We start from the raw sequence: 21,508 nt of genomic DNA, 5'->3' as shown, positions 1-21,508 counted from the left end.
TCTTCTGCTCCCATTTGGTTTCCATTAATTCATATCTTCTTTTATTACAATTTTAAAATATGAGGGTGTTGTTGGCATTGGACAGAAGCTACGTCAGAAAAAGTAGATAGGAGTACATACTTTCTAAGGTGGGATGTTCTCTGTAAGGGTTCGCAGAAAGATTATTAGGCATTTGCCCAGCTTAAGCTTTTTATCTGCCCCGGTGGTGGTGGGAGCTGCCATGGTGAATTTCTACACAATTCCCCCACCTTTCCATCCAGCATCCCAAGGGTTGGGTCAAGTGAGCATTGTAGACCAGCCAACAATGAGGGCCCTTCTCTCTCCAAAGCTGTATTCAATGTATTTTTAACAATTTCAAGATGTGTGCTTCCTTTCTTTCTTTAAGTACCCATCATGTTGATGCAAGTGATATTTGCCCTAGGTTTTCCTCAACTACGGTCTATTTTCGTCTAACGAAGGAAGCTTCAGTCTACAAAGCACATGCCAGATATAACTTGCACATAAAGTTAAGAGTCTCCATTATTTTTACAGAGCAGGATAAGCAAAAGAACCATGGGGATCCAGCAAAGCCACTGCCTATGCTAAAACAAAGGGCTTAAGTCAAAGTCCTCACCGCCTCTACTGTAGGTGAGACAACTCCAGTTAGTTTATTTTTACCTCTTGTTTAATTAATTTGGTTGCTAGTCACTTAATGACAGCAGGGTTTTGTTAGCTTGTTTACTTCAAAACGGCTTGCCATCTTTGATTAAGCTCCATGTGGATTTATGACTATGTTCGCCCCATGCTTTCCTGACCTTTAAGGCTCAGCTGATAAAAATCAAAGGTCATGGATTCCAAAACTACTGATTCTAACAATAATTTCAGGCACTTTTCCCTGTAAAGAGTGGTTGCCTTTCCTTTTTATATCTCTTTCCCTCCCCTTCGGCTGCTGCTGCCACTGCTTCTTCCTGCTGTTTCAGAGGAGGATGGAAATTAACATGAATAAAATTAATGGTTTAATTTTGCAGGAGAAAGAAGTGGGCTTGCCGAGCTCGGCTAGGGAAAAGGGCTTTTGTCTTTGTTGATGACCTAAACATGTCTGCCAAGGAGAAAGATGGTGCCCGGCCTCCCATTGAACCGCTGAGGCAATGGATTGACCACGGCTACAGGTTTGACAGGTGCAATAAATATTAATTAGTGTGCTTGTCTACAGAGAAGGAATGGTATACACTGTTTCTGTGAAGCGTTAAATTGTAGTGTTAGTCTTTATAATTCTTCATCTTCTCCATCACAACAGGAAAACATTTTGAGTTACACAATTCCCTGTATAGGAAAAGGAATAAAGGTTTATACGGTGCCGTGAATTACAGCAATATATAGGCAAGCCTGAAGCGGCAAGTGATACAGCATACAGTGTATTTATTGAGAAAACATAGTGATGTTTAAAGCCTGGTGGAAGTGGAGGGGGGGATTTCACACAGTTCTAAACTGACTGTCAGCTCCCGGTTGTTAAGAACTGAAATGAAAACCTTGGTCCTTGGGAAAAATTGATTTGGCCAAATGAAAATCCATCTGAAATGCTTTTCTAACAAATAACCAGAGTGTAGAATTATAGATGGCATTGTGGAGAATATGCATTTTGGGGGACTAAAGATGATTTGCCTGCTGAGAGTTTTGTGCCTTAAGAGCAAACCTAGAGATACCAATTAGTGCTATAAAATCTAATTTAGAATAGACGTGGAAAGGCAAATAACATAACATTCACAGAAGCTCCACTGTTAAGTGCAAACAGTGGCCAAATAAAACAGAGGTATGTGTGTGTCTTCATTTACCTGATGCATGAGCAAAGGAACTAACTGCAACTTACTGAGGCAATGAAAATTAAACGCTGTGTTTTCTGCATCCTTTACTGGTAATGGTTAATAATTAAATGCTCCCTTAGGAACTCATTTGATGGAGGATCATTAGATTTAGTTATGTGCTGATTATCTTGGCTCTTTAAAGGAATATATGCATTGAGAAGAACTGCAATCCTATTTGTGTGTTTCCTGAAAGAGAGGGCAGTATATAATGCCCACTCTTTAGAATTCAACACCCAGAATACCTAAGTACTGATTGTGCTGGTTAGGATTGGTGAGAATTGCAATACAACACCATGGGTGCATCTACAGTGTAGAAATAATGAAGCTTGACACCATTTTAAGAGCTGTAGCTGCATTCTATAGAATCCTTGGATTTGTAGCTTTAGGTCTTTAACTGAAATATGAATCCTAGGATTCTGTAGGGTGGAGCCATGACAGTTCAATTGATGTCAAACTCTATTATTTCTACAGTTTGCATGCACCCTTGGAGGTATATACATTGCCTGCTCCAGTTTTAGAGTCAATAGTGTGATAGCAGTCTCCTTTCTGATCAATGTTTGATCCAAGATAGAGGAAATCTTTAACTATTTCAGTTTCATCATTGTCTAGGTTAATTTTGTGTAGATCCTCTGTGGTCACTATTTTGTTTTCTTTATGTTCAGCCAAAAAGCCTGCCTTTGCACTTTCTTCCTTATCCTTACTTCATAATTGTTCCAAGTACATGATGTTTTACACTAGTTGTAAGGTGCCATTTACATACCTTGGGAGCGTTACAGACTGCCTAAAAGCAGCGGTCTGCCGGCGCTGCTGGTTGTCCCACAAGGGAGCCACAGTAGTCAAACTGCGTGACTCCCTCACGGAGCAAAAAGAAGCTCCAAAATGGTGCTTCTCTTTGCAGTGCAAGTATGACGCTGCGAGGTGCCAATGGTGCACTCGTGGCATCATATGCACCGTGTGACATGTAGACACAATGCGTCCGCTACATCAAGATGGCGGCGCCCGTGTGGAACGGGCACCGTCATTTTGTACAGACTCAGTCCGTATTAGGGTTAGGGGTGTCCGGAAGTGACGCCCCTTTCTAACCCTAGTACAGACCTAGTCCGTACTATAGGCTCGTCTGTAACGGGCCTTAGATTGTTGATGTTCCTCCTATCTTCACTCTTCCTTTTCTTTAAGTCTAAACTTGTTCTTCATATGATATTTTCTGCATACAAGTTGAATAAGTAGGGTGATAATATGCAAACTTGCCTGAACCCTTTGTCATTAACAACTGAATGATGACGTCTGTTGTAGTTAGGAATAAAAGCACATACCCTCTTTTATATAAATCATGAAAAAAAATAGGAAGGTCTTTTAAAAAGCCAGCCTATTGGATAAACTGGGTCAGACTGTTTATTCAGCTTTAGGTCCCTCCCTTAAACTCTAACTTTTAATTAATTCTTCATGGCAAGGACGAGAGATCTTCTGGTATAAGAGCCAGTATTTCAGAAAAATATCCCTGCTTCCAAAATTACTGCCAGGCAGGAGTTATTGGAACTGCAGAAATGCTGAGATCAGTTATAACTGTCTTGATAAGCAGCATTAACTAGAAAACGATTCAGCTAAATTGTTTTTCATAACTTTATACTCCCAAAAGTTTTTGAGGGCTTTCAGATCTTTGACATTATTATTTCTGGAGGTCTGTGATACCACTATCACTAAATGTAATTTTGGGATGACCATAACCTCAGCAATAAAAATAAAAAATAAAATTGTGAGCTGACTTGAACATAAAGTCCTTGCAGAAAGGCAGCATGCAGATGGTGATCCAAAATTCTGTTCCATAATTTCTGTCTTACCTCCTCAAATTTGGGGTTTCCTTCTGTAGCACAAAAGGCAAACGTGGGCGCAATTACAGACTGCCCAAAATGGGCGGTCTGCCGCCGCCGTTATTTGCAGCACGGAGGAGCCCCAGAGTGCAAACCACGCGGCTCCTCCGTGCTGCAAAAAGAAGCCCCCAAATGGTGTTTCTCTTTGAGGCGCGCTTAGGATGTCGCGAGGCGGCAATGGCGCACTCGTGATGTCATTTGTGCCGCATGACATGCGGACGCAACGCGTCCACTACGTCAAGATGGCAGCGCCCATGGGGACTGGGCACCGCCATTTTGTGCACGCTCTGCGCATATTAGGGTTAGGGGTGTCAGGAAGTGACGCCCCTTTCTAACCCTAGTACGTGCAGAGCGCGTACTTTATGCCTGTGCGGAACGGGCCATGGTAAGGTTTGTATGATCAGGTCATCAAGGTTGTACAGACCATATATATCACACTCTAATTTTTGTGATTACAGTAATTTAAATTACCGCATGATTCCTCTTCATTTACCTGACATTCTGATGGTTACTATTTATTTGTTTGTTTTTTGTTTATGTAAAAGAACGATCCCTTTATATTTGTATATTATTTTTGTTTATATCTCTTCAGATTTTTTTATGTTGTTGTTGTTGTTTTGTGATTCCTTTTTATTTGTATGCTTAGTTTCTACCAAGTAGATAGGCTACCAAGCCTATTATTGTTTAGGGTAGACAAATTGCAGCCTTTAGGCTGTATGCAACTCTAGACCTCAATTTCAGGTCCCTGAAGACACTCATCAATCTCCTAAGGCCCCAACCCCTCAAAAAAGTTTTAAAACTTTACTATGTTACTTTCACACATTTTTGGGCCCAAAACTACAGAAAGCTAAATATATGAAAACACGTGAAAATACCTCCATCCCACAAGCAGCCCAGATTCCCATACTATCTGCAAATAACTGTTTTTCACTGCATATACTCTCAAAATGGCAACTGAAAATGACTTGTTGTCACTTTGTCCCACCATTTTGAGAAGAACTGCAGAGGTATTGAGGTTTGCTTTCATTGCAATGTAGCTCACAGGGTGAGGTCTAGGGGGAAATTGGCCACTGGTTTTTATGCCTGGTTCTCATGCTTGCCTCTAGTCTAGGAGAAAGTTGGGGAAAAGTTTTCATCTCCAGGCCACTCCAAGGTTCCACCTTCAGAAACCAGCAGGCATGGCAAATTGGCTGACAGATCACCCTATGATCAGCCAGGTACTTGAGTTACAGATCTCCTTATGCACAAATACATTTTAGTGGGCTTGGTTCACAGTTCAGCAAAGACCAAATTCAGATAGATCTTTCTGATTGGCAATCATGTACAGTGTGCCCACGTCATACGCAGGCATGCTTTATGCATCTTTCAGCATATGCAGAAAGCCACGCTGGGAGAAGGGATGGCGCATGCCATAGGGAATAATGAGGCATGCACCCATGGCATATGTGCGCTGTGCCGCCACAGCACCACCACAGGCACAAGCCCCATTCATTTAAATGCAGCTCAAGCATAGGCAGAATTCTCTTTACGCGGGGGAGTCTATGGGCCCAAACAGACAGGTCAAAATAAAGCTGCTTTGGGTCACTTTGGAGGTATGCTGTTTAAATGAAACACACATCTTAAAGAGGCCAGAAGCTGTGCTAAAGATTCTGGCCTCTTAGAACGCATGCATCATTTAAACAGCATACCTCCAAAGTTACCCGAAGCAGCTTTATTTTGGCCTGTCTGTGCAGGCCCTATGTTACTTTAACTTAGAGAAACTTTCCTAACTTTCAGTCTAAAGATAGAGTGCTGTCAAGCAGGAATCCAAAAGTTACCATCTGACAATGGAATTTCCTTGGCTAAGGGAGCATATCCTTTTCTCTTTCAGATGTGATCTCAATCTAAGCAATATTTGTATATGAAAAAAATTAAGAGAACTAATTTCTTCATTGGCTTAAAAGTAAGCGTTTGTTTTAATTACCTTCTGTGCCATCTGAGGTTTAAAGTTCAAAATAAATTTGTGTTTGCCATAATGCATTTGTTGTAGCTATATTAGAACATTCTAAAGGAATACATAAAATAGGACAGAGGAGTCATATCAAGTTATTTTGAGAGAATAACATTAGTTTTGAACAAAATGATCTGCCAACATAACACAGGTGAGCACAACATGAGCAAAGGAAAAAGAATATGATTTTCATCATGCTTCTGTGTTCTAAATATATCTGTCCTAAAGACTGTTAGCACATCTGCTAAATATTTGGATGATTGTAAGAGTGCACATTTAGACATACTTGATCTATTGATCATGCATGATACAAAAGGACTGTTGAGAAGACAGATGAAGATGCCAAGATGTGTTCCCACTGCTCAGTAGGAAAAGAACACAATAACCATTTTGTGAAATACAGATGTAAACTGGAATGGTATTATTGAAAAGCAACAAACCCTTTTCTTCCCTGAGGAAATCTGGTAACTGAATTTATTCTGAGACACAAAATAGTGTTGAATATATTACCTCTACTGATCATGTAGAGAGTGGCAGAACTCATACAAGATAACTTGTCTCCCAAAAGACTGCACAAATAGTGTAAGAGATGTGCCCCATCATACCTTCCAACACTCCACAGATGAAAATTGGGAGATGTATAGACAAACAACATCTGAATGTGGTGAAAAGAGGGTGACCAGACAAAAGGTACCAATGAAGAAGCATACATGAAATTACAATTTTAAATGTATGTACTGAGTTTAGAAAATGAGGTGGAGGGGTAAAAACTCCCAAATCAATAAATAATAATACTCTGTATGTGTGCGCATGTGTATACACACAGCATGATTAATAAATACAGCATAATTAATAAATACAATATTGTATAATACAGTACACTTTTGTAAAATCAAAAAGTCTTTCTCAGACCCTGCTCAAACTAACAACTTTCTCTCAGATCACTGGATGAGCTCTACATTCCTTCACATCCATCCTTCTACCCAATGTACATTATAACAGATCAAATCCAAGCTCCCGCATGAACAGAATACCCATGTGGTCACCTTGAGCCAATGATAGCCTCTCAGGGTGGTAGGATAAAAATAAAGGTGGGTGAGAAAATAATCTACAACATTTTTAGCTCCAGGATGTAAATAGAATGAAGAGTGGTATAACTGGAAAGAACATTTTAAAATTTAGACTTTTCAGTGGCCTTATACAATTAGTTTGTGCTACAGTTTTGAACATGAGTTCCAATTTTGGGGAGAAAGCAGAGTATAAAATCAAGGTATAAAGAAAAGGTGGTAGTGGTGATGATGATGATGATGATGATGATGATGATGATGATGATGATAAGAGCAATTCCCACTGAATCTACTGATGCTTACTTATGAGCTGATATGATTGTGTTGTTAATATAAATGAAACATTGCTCTGCAGAGGAAAAGACTCTCTCCCAATGTTATCCTTCTAAGTTCCAGTTTCTTTCCTATGACACTGCATACTGTACTGTGCAGCCCTAATGTATCTGTGTACATATGCGCGCGCACACACACACACAGAGGACTAGTAATCAAAAAGAAGGAGCAAGGAAAACAACAAAACTAATTCTTGAAGTACAAGACTTATGCAAAATTCAAACACATCTACAGACAGAAACTGAAGGGGAGGAGAGAAAAATATTTCCCAATAATGAATGCATCTCTGCAACATTGATCCTGCTTTAGGGAAATTAAAGACAGAAGGGGAGTCTAAAACCCATTAAGGGGAGAATCATGTCCCTGTGTGGAGTTTTAAGAGAGATTCTGTTTGCAAGGTATTTGTAATTCCAAGGGGATCTCTTCAAGGAAAACCATTATTAGTAGGCTTTTGTGTTTATTCTTTTTGCTTACCAGAAGAAGCAATCTGAAGCCTCTTTCATTGGCCCTACTGGAATGGGCAAGGTTCGGTCCCTTCCCCGCTTCTACAGTGGAGGGGAGGGAAACACATGAGTGGAAACACTCTTCTGCAAAGCTAGCTTTGAAGTCTATACAGCCAGCTGTTCAGGGAATCTTTAAAATAAGATGAAAAAACAGGAATGCAAAAGAGTAGGCTCTGCTTTCACAACTAATCCCTGAGTGTTCTGGGGTATGCACTATGTAACTGGCTGTAGACAACAGGAAGATGGCCTTAATATATGACAAAATATGGGGAGGTAAGCTCATTATGGGCTGATTTACACTTCTATACATGATCCTCCAAAATAACACTTGGAAGAAAAGCCCTTGATATGCAATCTTTGTTTTCCATGCTGATCTTGTTTGGAAAAGTTTAATGTGAAAATCAGTTTTAAAATTAGCTGTCAAAATAATCTTACCTGAACTCTGTTGAGTACCACTCAGAGCCAATGTGCTGTAGTTGTTAAGAATACCAGACTAGGACCTGAGAAATCCAAGTGCTTATCCCTACTGAGACATAAATTTCACTGGGTCACTTGGGGTCAGTCATTCTCTATCAGCATGATCTATCTCACAGAGTTGTTGTGAAGATAAGGTAGCGAGGGGGAGATTCATGTACATTGTCTTGGCCTCATTAAAGGAAAGGGGTGATAGGAATGTGACAAATAAATGTTAACAAATGTCACATAAAAAGTTGCACTGCAGTTCCCCGTTGTCATATATGAAACGTAAACCAAGAATCCATACCCTGCAAAATTTCACAGATGAAAACTGGGACACATGTGATCAAGCAACATGTGAATTTGATCAAGATGGCAAAAGGTATTAATGAGGAAGAAGATACAAACTTGGACAGAGTGCAGCAGTTTGCTTTTGCCTGACTGCAGAGAAAGGAAGTTTCCACCCCATCCCCTGCCCCCAATGAGTTTACTAAGTGCAAACCACTTTTCACTTTGAGCTCACTTTGCAGCATTTGAAGTAAGCCCAGGATGAAGAGGGGAAAGTAGAAGAAGAAGAGAGAAACGTGGACACTTTCAAAGCAGCTAAAAAAGTGAGACAACAGAGGATTAACTGCCTTGCCATATCGGGACAGCTGGAGGGTATCCAATACCAACTTCATTAAGCCACAGTTGGATCCCCTGGTTTCTTAATTAATTCAAACTGTGATTTCCCTTGTGCATATGAAATAGGAAACTGTTGAACAAGCAGAAATAAACCCATGCCATCTTGATACTTTACAGATATTGGCAGCAAAGAAACTTTTTATTCTTTATTCTTTTCAACCATTGCAAAGTAAATCTATCATCTGATGGCTTCCTTGATTCCCAGTGAATGAGACTAGTTGTTTTACTCAGAACTCAGTTCTATATGTTCTACCACTAAGGTTGATTGGGCTTACTGTTCAATAGGTATGCATAGCATAACAACTTAAGACCTCATTTTATTTTTCTTTCAGCTAACATTGCAGATTGCTGCTTCATTATATTAATATGGAAAAAAGAGACCTGAATGAATCTGATGCCATAATACCCAACTAATAAAGATAAATTGGTGTGTACTGGAAAAACATACTGTTGCATGGCAAGAGGACTGTGACTGCCTTATAGGCTTGTGAGACCCAAAAGTGACACCGATAAGCTCCCTCCATGTCATGCTGTCCATGGATGACAAGTCAATCAAATGTCTGCATAGCAGTTATGCATTCTGGCAGTGCATAAAACAGCACAATGGGGGTTGATTTATTATTTTCCCCACAGTGGCACTGATCACAAGATTATAAAGTTAAATTTATGTATATCATATTTTGAAAATTACTGGAACCAACTGTGTGGGCTGTTTATAGCTGATTTGTTAAAGAGAGAATCTGTAACTCAGGTGCAGAATCAAATAGGCTACTCTGCTTACTTTGATATCAAGGGAAAGTGTTTAACAGTTTCCTTTGGCTTTCAGGGCTTTCATTTTCTTCTTAGTCTCCCTCATCTAACATATTCACCAAAAAGTTAGCAGGGGGGTGAATGTCAGAATGATGTGATTTCTGCAATAATGTGGAACCTTTCTTTACCAAAGAAAAATTGTGACAAAGACACATTGTGATGGCTTACATTGGACAACAGCTTGATGCTGGAGGGAATGTAAAGGGGGGAAATGGAATGTAGCACTTGTGAAAGAGAAAAAGAAAAACAGCCATTAGGATGAAGAAAATCAAAACAGGGATAGAATGTTTTTACATGGACAACAATAGAGACAATGGGAATATTTGGATATATTTAAAAGGGTCCTTCTATCCTTCCTCACTCTTTTTCTTATGTAAAAAACAAAATCTCTTATTCTGTGCTGGCCACATGTAGCTCAGGACCTTCAGTCCTAAGACCCAGTTCATACAACCAAAGGCCATATGATTTCTCCAAAGCATTATTTTAAAAATCTGTATATTTTAGACTGTCTATTTTGGTCTGTGTGTCAGAACAAAGAGGACTACTAAAACAATCAATGCATTGAAATAATAGAAAATAACAAAAAGAAAAGGAGACCTTTTCAGCAAGATAAAATAAATTAAATGGAGGTTCAAACAAAAAATAGGAATACTGTATGACAAGAACAGGAATCAAGAAGAATTTTTTTTTAAAATGCTGGATGCAGTATGCAGAAAATGGATGCTGTATAAAAGAGATGAAAAAATGAAGGACACATGGAATGAAGAAACATAAGAAGATGAATCCCAAATTTTTGACAGCGAGGTGGAAGCTGCATTAAAAGAAATTGGGAAAAATCACCAGGAACAGATGATGTCTCAGTTGAACTACTATAATCCACACATACATAATCAACTCTAGTGTTAACTAAAATATGCCAATAAATATGGGAAACCTAACCCTGGCCAACAGACTGGAAATGCTGAACTTACATCCCCACTCTCAAAAAAAGGGGACACAAGAAACTTCAGCAACTATAGGACCATAGCACTAATCTCCCACACAAGCAAAATTATGCTTAAAATACTGCAACACAGACTCCAATCACATATGGGAAGATAAATCCCAGAGGTGCAAGCAGGTAGAGGCACTAGGCAGCACATTGTAACCATATGGTGGCTAATGGAGCACACCAAGGAGTTCCAAAAGAAAATCATCATGTGCTTTATAGACTATAGCAAAGCCTTTGACTGCATCGACCATGGAAAAGTATGTAATGTTCTCAAAGATATGGGAGACCCAGTACGCTTGACAGTTCTATTGAGAAAGTTGTACTCAGGACAAGAGGCCACTTTTGAAACAGAATACAGAGAAACAAAATGGTTCCCAATAGATAAAGGAGTCAGGCAAGTCTGCATAGTATCACCATACTTGTTCAACTTATACACTGAAAACATCATACGAAGTGCAGGGTTAGACTTAGAAGAAGGAAGAGTGATGATAGAAGAGAGGAACATCAACAACCTAAGATATGCAGATGACACAATAATGCTAGCGGAAAACATCATGGACTTGAAATAGTTACTAAGTCAGGTCAAGGAAGAAAGTGCAAAGGCAGGCTAGCTCCTAAACATAAAGAAAACAAAAATAATGACCACAGACAATGAGGAAATTGAAATAGTTACAGATTTCTCATACTTGGGATCAAACATTATTCAGAATGGAGACTGCAGTCAAGAGGTAAGTAGAAGGTGAGGAATGGGAAGGGCAGCCATAAAAGAACTAGAGAAGATCCTAAAGAGTTAGGATATACAACTGAGCACTAAAGTTAGAATTGTCCAAGCCATGGTATTCCCAATCACTATGTATAGATGTGAGAGCTGGGCAGTAAAAAGGGGGGCTAAAAAGAGAATCAACTCACTTGAGATGTGGTGCTGGAGAAGAGTCCTGAGGATACTGTGACAACAAAAAAGAGAAATAAATGGGTCCTTGAGCAGGTCAAACCGGAAATACCCTTAGAAGCCAAGATTACTAAATTGAAGTTGTCGTACTTTAGCTACATCATGAGAAGGCACGGCTTATTACAAAAGACAATAATGATGGGAAAGGTTGAGAGTAAAAGAAAGAGAGGAAGACCACTCACCAGATGGGTGGATTCAATTAGAGTGGTCACAGGCATGGGTCTGCAGGGCTTGAGCAAGGCAGTGGAGGTCAGGGAGTCTTGGAAATGTCTCATTCACAGGACTGCCATGAGTCAAGGCTCACTCAAGGGCAGCTAACAACAACAATGCTTTGGTCCTCTATTCATAACCAGTCAATTCTGTGCATTCAACTGTAGGTTTTTAACTTTTGACTCGTCAACAAAAACCGAAACAGTTTAAACTTGCTAGAAAAAGTCTTATTGAAAAATGGCACATTTTTAATAATAATAATAATAATAATAATAATAATAATAATAATAATATCCCCTGGTGTGGAATACTTGGTCTACAGTGTGCTGGATCCTTGGATGTCATGAAATACTGAAGAGACCTGAAAATAGAAGGGATTTGGAGCAGAGTTGGAAAGAAAACAGATTTATGGGGTGCTCAAACTGTGCCTGTGCTGTGTGCCTTCACTTTGTTTCTGATATATGAAGACCCTAAGGTGACCCTATCATGGCAAGGTCCTCAAGACCCTTTTCTTGGCAAGATTTGCCATTTGCCTTCTTCTGAAACTGAGAGTGTTACTTGTCCAAGGTCTCTTAGGGCTCATTCCCACTACCAAAAGCCTTGAATCCCAAATCAAGTGGCCCCGCCAGCCCTGGGGAAATGGTGGAGGCCTGGCTGAAGTACCAGCGGAGGAAATAGGAAGGAGGAGGAGGAGAAGGAGAAGGGGGGAGGGATGAGGAAGGAAGGAAGGAAGGATGGATGGATGGACGGAAGGAAGGAAGGGGAGAGGGGAGGGGAGGGAAATAAGAGAGAAAGGGAGAGAGAGGGTCCGGTGGAGGGCTGCTTGCCTTCTCCAGCTCCAATGTGGTCTGCCCTGCTATTTTAATCGATTCCAAAGAGGCCCCATTTTCATAGTGGAAACGCGGGGCCTTTGGAATCAATTAAAATAGCAGGGCAGACCCAAATCAGGCATGGGTTATTCCTTCAGTGGGAATGGGCCCTTAATGAGTTTCTGTGGCTGAACAGGGATTTAAGCCCTGGTCTCCTGGAGTCCTAGTCAAACACTAAAACCACTACATCATGCTGATTTGGGAAGGGGAATTAAATTACCTTCTGCTTTCACATTGTATTTAGCAGCTATGTCTCTTTTCTCCCCTTGCTCAAAATTTATAGCAAAGAACACTGAGTCAGATTGCCAGTCTGTTTACCCAGTTCTAGCTGACAGTGGATCTCTTGGGTTTCAGGAGTGGGGATGGAAAGAATATTCATAATTATTTGTTTCCTGATTTAAAAAAAAACAAATAGGGTTCCTAAGAGTCACAAACCCCCTAAGAAGAATAGTGCAGTAAGACTTTGGCACAGCCCCCCCCCCCCCCCCCAAGTATTCAAACATTGTCAAATACAGCAGAGGAATGATTGTGTAGCCAAAAGCATCAGATTTTAGTTGAAAACCCCCATGTTTTCTATGCAGAAAATATGTTTGCTATGTGCGCACACGCACACACACAAGCTCCATGTGTTTTTCTCCACACATTAATTCATCTACAGCATTGTGATAATCAAATACGGTGAGAATACTGCAAAGAAATATTCATTTACTTCCACAGAGGGAGAAAATCACAGTAATTATTTATCCTTGCATGTAAGGATGAAAATCTCAAGGTTTTACATCCCTACCCAAGAGTTTAATATCCTTACCTGGAGGTGCTAGGAACTGAATCTGAGATGTTCTGCATGAAAAGCATATCTTCTACCACTAAACTAAAGTTCCTCCACATTAGGGATAGGAACACTAGTATGGAAAGTAGGGGACTTTATATCTTGGCTCCCCACTGTGAACTCAATCACAAATGGGGGACCTGTGCTTGCATTTCACATTGAACACCCTCATACATTGAATCACTCTTTGAAGGGGTGTGATGCAAAAGATTAGAGTCCACACTAGTGGGATAGGGAGGGATAGCTACCTATACTTAAGGAACATTTAATTTGATTCTGACTAGATTATAGAGGGGAAAGGGGAGTAGAATGAAGCATCTAGAAAAGAGGATGCAGAAAAGAGTAGCAGCTGTCTTTTACTCTGACAAAGGTAAGGCAGTCAGCAACAATTCCATCACCAGAGTGTGTTACATGATCTAAAGTATAGACATGCATCACAGGACTAGAGTCAAGTCTGAAAGACTTTGACCATTCACCTGTGGTAACACAGTTAGCCTACTTACATTTGCTTAGAGACATATACATTGAAACTGCATGCCCTCTTGGCTTTTCCAGTTTTTTCCCCAGCACCACCTGTTGAATAAATCATAGTTCAAGCTAGCTCTAGGCTCAGATGCATGTATCAGGACTCCACCTCCTAAAATCGTCAAACAAACCAAACATTACTACTTTCTACTGTTTGTAGGAGGCGTAAGTTTCACCTAGGGTGAGAACGCTTAAAAACAAATGAAAAACATTTATTGGAATGGGATAGTTAACATTTATTTTAAAATAACGTTTTTCACAAATTAATGTAACATTAATGAATGTAACATTTTAGTACTAAACTACTAAATTAGTAGCATTAATATAGCTGAATCAAAACCACATTTAACTGTGAGTTGCAGACTTTTCTAGGAGCAATTTATATCCTCAAAGTTTAGTTTTCATGCATGTTTTGATTCAGTGGGCCAAGGTTTCCAAATCTGTGTTTATTCTTTAGATATAGTTGACCTGAGGCAGTTCTTAACTTGTGTTAAAATATCAAATGACCTCTCTGCTTCAGTTACAGCCAGTGGTAGTGTGTGACAGATATGCAGTCCTACACAATATATGGAAATAAGATTGAAACGCTGAGTTGGTTCAATGGTTATCTGAGAGGTTCAATGGTTCCCAAATATCTTCTCAGAGGTTAGCCAAATGAATTTCTTTCAGTTACTTCACTTCTTCAGATAAGTCTATTGTGACAGCAACATGATTCCCTTCAACAAATGACTTGCAAGTTTCTTCTGTCTGATTTTCAGTTATCTTGTAACTGGGTCCCACAAAAACCCATATTTCTCATCTAAAACTTTCATATTTTTGATATTTTGTCTACCAAAATGGAAGAAATTTTACGACTTATTCTGATGTGCAAAGTGTGCAAGCACATCATTTCACAAGCAAAAGGAGTTATAAGATCAATTAATCTTTACCCTGACTGGTGCTTGTGCATCCCTGTTCTTCAACTTCAGCAGAATCCTCATTGGTTTTTTTCTCCTAATAATGCTTCTGTATCCAATAACCAGCTTTCACCTGCTTCAACCCCTCCATATAATTTTGAAGGAAGCCCAGGCTAAACAAATTTGCCTTAAGTGATGCTGGGTTTGTTTTATTTTGTTTGCATTTTCCCTTTGTTTCTTAAAGCTATGGCAAAGCACATGTAGACTGGTTATGTTCTAGTCATAGACCAGATAAGAAGAGGTGACACACCTATATATTAATTTTATCTATATCTGCTATTGTGGTATACTGTTTCTTTGAGAAAACTGTAGGAAATGTTTGTCGCACAAATGTGGAAAAGGGCCTAACAAGTGTGATCCAGAGTCTACATATATACACTCTGAAAGAATACTGAGAGAGTACATGTATGAGGGATATGTGATAGCAAAGTCTCTTAGTAGTTGTGCTACAGCTCTCAAAGTAAATGTCAATTCATGTCAATTCATTTTAATAAATGCTGGTGCTTATTTGGCGTTGTTAACTGTCCTTGAGTCAACCCTGATGCATGGCAACCCTGTGGATGAGACATGTTCAAGGCTCCCTATCCTCCACTGCTCTGTTTAGGTCCTGTAAATTCAAACTCATGACTCCTTAATAGAGTCTATCCTTCTAGCATGTGGCCTTCCTCTCTTTCTACTTCCCTCCACGTTTCCTAGCATTACTGTATTTTCTAATGAGTCGTGCCCTTTCATAATGTGTCCAAAGTACTACAGCCTCAGTTCGATAATATTATCTTCCAGGGAGATTTCAGGTTTGATCTGTTCAAGATTTAACAACAGACATTGGTGCCATTATCAGGTCAGTTGAGATACCAACCATTATTCTGTAATATATTTATTTTACTGTAGGTCCCCTGAGGCCTGGGCCCAACAGCAATGTGGCAACAGCAATGTGGGCATCCCACAATTTTGTCCCTTTTCCTCAGCCCTGATCATAATCTTGGTGGGTTCAGTTTCTGTTCTTATAAATTGCCCCAATTTGCTCAGTTAGTTTGATTCCAGATGGCTTGATAATCACAGCTTTATGTGTCCCAGTCCAGAATCTACATGCAGTAGTTTAATTGTCTGTTTATTGTTATTTGTTCACTTCAGTGAAAATGTATTTCGTCTAATATCACTTTGTTTAAAACAAAAACAAAACACAAAATCAAAAGCATCATTGCTCTTTTAACAGCAATATGTGAAAAGCTCACCCTTCCTCTTTTCCAAAATAAACTGATTTACTTTGGCCTTATTTTAAAGGTAGGGTCTATTCTATTTCTCACAGTGCATTAATAATACAAGGATAATATGTTTTATATTAGCTGTAAAAGAGGAAACATGTGATAACGTTGTTGTTATGAGATGGTGGTGGTATTTGTAGTTCAATATATAAACTCTTTTTTTAAAAAAACCATTCATGCTTTTTATGCAAGAAGCAAAGTAATTTGACACTAGTCAAGGACATAGCCATCGTTGTAACTATGGCCCCCCCTAGTGGTAGAAGACAGAAAATTGTTTCTGAGCATTTTGAATACAACCTAACTGGATGTTTTTATTAACAGAATCACAGAATATTATATTCCAATCTGTCACGGTCTACTTATATGCAAAATTAGGGCCTTGGATGCACTGGAGAAGCAAGACTAGAATCCTTTTTTTTTCTTTTTATAAGAAATAAATTCTATTGATTTCAAGTGAACTAGGTGTTCAGGATAACAGTTTTGGGATTGGAATCCTAGTCACAATATGAGCCATGACACAAGTGCAAGGCCCGACAAAGCAAACATATGAAAGTACAACAAGTTCAATGGATGCAATTACAACATACACATGGGGTGAAGGGGGTGAAGGGGGCATGGATGCAGGGGTCTCCATGATTGTACTTTGCCAATGTATCCCTCACACACCAATGCCCAGATGCCCTGTATGGGCGATATATGGTGCCCACTCAATGAGACAGTATCTGGGCAGACATGGGAGGTGCTTGGAGGTTACAGGTGGTGTGTTTGTGTGATGATGTGGATGTATGGTGGAGAGACAACAAAAAAATTACCTAGTGGCACAGCCTGACATCACACTGTGCAGTCAGCCTGTGAGTATTCAGCCTGCCTTAAGAGTGGGCTGTGTGGGCAGCAGGGTTTCAACCCACTTTTGGAAAAAGCAGTATCAAGCCACTTTTACCTGCCGGTCTGCTCCAGCCCTTAAACATATCTAAAACAGGATGGGGCTAATTTAGTCAGATTCAAGAGACCACCAAATCAAAGTGACCAAATCTGATTCATTACACTCCTGGAGATTCCTTAATAAATTAATTCCAAGACAAACAACGACACAGGCAGCATGACTCAAATAAATAAATAGTGATAATTTCTTCCTGAGCAATCCATACAGAGAAAGATCCAGGGCAGAGAGAGCAGTTTCATAGTTCTGACAGCTCCAGTGTCTAATCAGAGTGATGGTTTTACAAACATTCTACAGTCCCTGTGCTTTGGGGATGAAATGGCAGAGTAATATGTCAGAGGCTGACCCACTGTTCAGTACTCTTCCAATATTTCTGTCTCAGGGGTTGGTATGTGTTAAAAAAAGTGTGTGTTTGTGTGTTTGAGAGAGAGAGAACGAGCTGTGGAACCTAGCCCAGAGTAGTACTTGATAAAAGGTAAAGGTAAAGATATTCCCCACTGACTAGGTTGTCAAGTTGTGTCTGACCATAAGGGGAAGAGCTCATCTCCGTTACTAAGCCGAAGAGCCAGCATTGTCAGAGACTACTCTATGATCATTGGCCAGCATGGTTGTACCTATTATCTATTTGCATTTGCATACAGTACTTTTGAACTGCTAGGTTGACAGAAGATACTTATTGGATAATTGCTTGGAAAATACTAGATGTTCATGTATGTCTGCCACTGCCAATATAGGTGCCATGCCCATCATCTCTGTATTGCATTTTTGGTAACAGTGCTGCCAAGTAAACAGAAAACCAAAAAAGTCCTAAATTGTTTAAATCCAGAATAATAGCAACGACGTGGAACAACCACTGGTGAAAGTTAAGGAAGAAAATGCCAAAGCCAGATTGCTGCTGAATATTAAGGTGACAAAAATAATGAACACAGAAGATTTATATAGTTTTAAAGTTGATGGTGAAACCATCAACATTGTTTTTAAAATGTTGTATACTTTGGCTCAGTCATCAATCCAAACAGAAACTGTAGTCAAAAAATCAGAAGCCACTAAGAGCTAGAAAGGTTAGCTATGAAAAAACTACGGTTCTTAATTGTAAAAATGTTGCAGGGGGTTGAATGCCCAAGTCATGTTCATCCAAACCATAGCACCTTTTTCTTTCTACATATAGCTATACATAAAACTGAACAATGAAGAAAGCTGACAGGAAAGTGTTGCCAAATATGAGAACACTTTCCTATTGCAGACAGAGACACATCCGGTAATGTAAAAAGAGTTAATACTTAAAGCTTACCTGTAGTTTAAGTAAAATATTGTCTCATAAGATGTGTAATTGAGCAGGATATGCAATGTTGTGTTATAGAATATCTGTGTATCTTCATTTTTAGCAGTCTAGTTCCAACTTTGTTAACAGAATGGTTTAATAATGAGGCACTCTATCACCATGTCATAACATAATGAAAAGGGCAAACCAACAGTACACTTATGTGGCCTGTGCTCTATCAATTTGAATATAAGGGTTAGACAATTTGGCTATTTAATCAATTCAAGGGAACCTTTGCTGTTATTTTAAGTAATAATATATATTAAAGGCTAGCAAGGTTTTCAAGGAAAATAGAAATGAGAATGAATAGTTCCCATTACTTATACTTTATATATTTTGGAATATTAATTTAGAATAACGAGAAACAGCTGAATATTTGTAATTTTAAAATTTTGTTTGTTTGCATATGAAGACTGATAATTTTATCTATATTTTTTATCTATAAGAAGCTGAAATTCCTAACACAGCTAGGCGTAGAACTATAGCCTTTAACATTAGGATTCTACACAAGTTGTGTACATATCTGAAGCAAATAAAACAACCCCTTTTAAGTACTACTTTAATCATTCATTAAAAATAACATCACAGGTTTAACTTAAGCCTCATGCTACTACAACAAAATAGAGATGGCTTCTATAGGGTGCAAAAATTAAATATGTCATGTATATCTTGACCAGGCTGAAATAGAGTAATTTACTCAATGTGTATATCTAGAGGCAGCCATCAGAACTGAATATAGAGAAACAGATGATTCCCAATTGGCAAAGGGGTCAGGCAAGGCTGCATGCTATTTATGAAATCTATATGCAGAAAATATCATACACAGAGCAGGCTTAGACTCAGAGGCACAAAGATGAAGATCAGAGGAAGGAACATTAACGACCTAAGATATGCAGATGACACAATACTACTAGCAAAAACCAACGTAGACCTTGAGCAATTAATGAAGAAAGCAAAGGAGGAACATGCTAAAATAGACTTAATGTTGAACATTAAGAAAACAAACATCATGTCCATCAAAGATCTACCAGAATTCATCCTAGATAATGAGAAAACTGAAATAGTCAAAGAGTTCCCATACCTTGGATCAAACAGAACAGAGATTCTGTAGTCAAGAAATTAGAAGAAGACCAGGATTGGGAAGGCAGCTGTGAACAAATTGCCCTAAAGTGTAACAATATAACTCTGAATGCTAAAGTGAGGATCTTCCAAGCAATCAGATTCCCCACTACTATGTATGGATATGAGAGCTAGACAATGAAGAAAGCTGATAGAAAGAAAATAAACTTATTTGAAATGTTATGCTGGAGAAGAGTGCTGAGGATACCACGGACAGCAGATAAGACAAATAAATGAGTTCTAAAACAGATCAAGCCCAAACTCTTTTTGGAAGACAGGATAACTAAATTGGGGCTGTCATACTTTGGTCACATCATGAGAAGGCATGAATCACTGGAAAAGATAAATGCCAGAAAAGGCAGAAGGCAGTAGAAAGAGTGGGGGAACCACATGCCAGACGGCAGGACTCAGTCAGAGAAGCCACAGGCCTGAGCCTGCAGAACCTGAGCAGAGGATTACAGGGGATCTTAGAGATATCTCATCCATGGGGTCTCCATGAGTCGAGATTGATTCAAAGGCAGTTAACAACAAAAACAACAAACTAAATGTTTTGATAAGACTTTGACTTTCAAACATTCAGACCCAACATGTAGCCTTTCCTTGGTTACTATCATTCAACTAAAGATATATCTAATATGTGTCCATTTCACTCCCACAACTGCATTTCACGGGCCAGTTATAGTTGTCAATAAATACACTAGCTGAATTTTTTTTAAAAAACTCTATTTGAATATATATATATATATATATATATATATATATATACACACACACACACACACACACACACACATACACACAAATATATAAATGCTTTTTTAAAAATGTTGTCAGAAAGCACAGACACTCCACAGATGCTTGTAACAGGTGGTCCCACAAACCAATATGATATGTTTCAACAACTTCTTATCACAAGTCTTATCATATGTCCATGGCAAGATACCAGTCTTGACTGAAGAAATTACATCTTATTTTTATTCCAACACTGTAAATAGGCTTATATGTTAAAATATGATTAGGTAATAGATATTATCAAATTCAGATATAACAATGATTTTTTCTAAATGTATACATGGGATGTCCATGTGTCCATATACTACCAATTGCTTCTGGTAGTGAAAAGCATAATGGATCACTTCCTTACCAAATACAAGATGTTGGTTTATCAGAATATTTGTACGCCACAAGTTTGGGGAATGCATAGTTGTCCAGATGTTGTTGGCTTGCTCCTCCCATGCTGCTTTTAGATAATGGAAATTACAGTCCAACTACATCTTAGAAGGCGTACGTTTCCATTACCAGTACAGCTATAGAGATATTGACCAAACAGCCAAAAAGTATATTGTGCTAAAGAGACACTGTCAAAACAGCAGTTTGGAACCTTTGCCCACATTCCTGCACTATCCCTTTCATTTAATCATCAGCATGATTTTATACACACTATCCTTCTAAAAGATGTATTTTCCTCATAACGAATGTACTTGCTTCTTGCTTTTCTCACAGTTTTTGGAATTCAGAATTTGCATGGATTTGCTGATACAAGTGGATTGGTTAAGCCAAGGAAGCCATGGCTCCCCTGAGTTTGCACGACCCAAGCAGGGCAGCTGATGACTGGGGAGGTGTCTTGTGGATGTCTCTCATTAATATGGTCACCATATTTTGAAGTCGACTTGACAACAAACAAGGAGAAGGACGAGGAGGGGGGGAAGGATTATTTTTTCATGGAAATCTGAGGACATTTTCAAATTCATACTCAGCCATTGAGATGTGTCCAGGCTGCTACTTTTATCCCAACATTGCTCAATATATTTGTTTCCTCACATTTGCTGAAATTTAGTGTCTAATGTCTCATCTACTTTTTTTAAAAAAATTATTTCTTTGAAACATACAAATAAACATTAAGTTTACTCAGACAAACAAACAGTGAATAGAATGGAAACAGATTACAGGAACAAAACAAAAACAAATCACAGAGACAGAAAAAA

The sequence above is a fragment of the Sceloporus undulatus genome, chromosome 5, assembly GCF_019175285.1.
Source record: "Sceloporus undulatus isolate JIND9_A2432 ecotype Alabama chromosome 5, SceUnd_v1.1, whole genome shotgun sequence".
In the NCBI taxonomy this organism is placed as follows: Eukaryota; Metazoa; Chordata; class Lepidosauria; order Squamata; family Phrynosomatidae; genus Sceloporus; species Sceloporus undulatus.
This window is presented reverse-complemented; position numbering follows the sequence as displayed.